Raw genomic sequence first — 1,270 nt, 5'->3', positions numbered from 1 at the left:
GAGGAAGTAGGGGGGAGAGAAAGACAAGCTCAGTGGCATCGCAAGGGAGCCACCTGTCATATCTAAGAAGTGGGACATTTTGCAGAACAAATGTCTTATTCTCTTCAATACGTTCAACTCATTTTTTAAAATACTTATTTTTGGGGGGGGGAGCACAAGTGGGGGAGGGGTAGAGAGACAGGGGACAGAAGATCCGAAGTGGGGCCCTGAGCTGACGGGCTGACAGCAGCGAGCCCGATGTGGGACTCGGACTCACGAATCACGAGGTCATGATGTTGTAAGCCAAAGTCGGAGGCCTATCTGACTCAGCCACCCAGGTGCCCCCACAAAGAGCCTTTTAAAAGCACAGTGTCTTCTCTGGCTGGTGGCAAAGGAGGCAAGCAGAAGTCAGAGATATTCAAAGCACAGGAAGGGCGACATGGGCTGTTGCTGGCTTGAAAATGTGCAAGAACCAGAGAACGGCCGGAAGGGAATGGGGAAGAGAACTGCCGGAAAGGAAGTGGGGAGGGACCTCAGTCCTGCAGCCACGAGGACCTGAATTCTGGTACCAACTTGGACAACACCAGAAGGAGACTCTTCCTCAGTCCCTACAGATGAAAGCCCAGTCTGACTGACACCTTGACTTTGGCCTTTGAGACTCAGAGCGGAGAACCGAGGCCACCCGGACTTCTGAGCTGCGGAAGTGACACGTAGTAACTGGATGGTATTTTAAGCTGCCAAATTTGTGGTAATTTGCTAGCCGGCAGTAGAAGGACAAAGACAGATGTGCACTTAGGTGTTAATGGCCGTGATATCTGGGACGTGAGAGTGTGAGCTTTTTATTTTAACCTTTTTGATGGTCTGTATTTTCTAACGTTTCGCAGTGTGCCTGTTTTTCCATTATACTGAAAGGGCACAGTTTAAAAAAAAACGTTTTCGATTGCTGGGGGCAGGGAAGGCAGGGAAGGGAAGATTCCTTCCTTTCATTTCTTCCCCCAAGACAACCTACTGCAGCATTTTTCTGTTCTTCCTCCCTGACAGTTGCTGCATTTTCTACCACTGACGGTATTAATTAATAACATAATATTTTTAATTTAAGTCACCTTTTGAAAACCAAGCCAAATCAAACCACCCCAAATATTTTAGCCTCCCCCTGAGGAATAATATTCATGAAGTCATGGGTTGATTGCGCTGGCTCTCTTTTTTCCAAATACATAACCATAATGATTAAAAAAAAATACGGGTCTCTGTACCTCCAGCGGTATACAAAACAGGCTCTGGGAACGGCTGA

This window comes from Crocuta crocuta, unplaced genomic scaffold (genome assembly GCF_008692635.1).
Source record: "Crocuta crocuta isolate KB4526 unplaced genomic scaffold, BGI_CrCroc_1.0 scaffold301, whole genome shotgun sequence".
Lineage (NCBI taxonomy): Eukaryota > Metazoa > Chordata > Mammalia > Carnivora > Hyaenidae > Crocuta > Crocuta crocuta.
Note: the sequence above shows the minus strand (reverse complement) of the source record.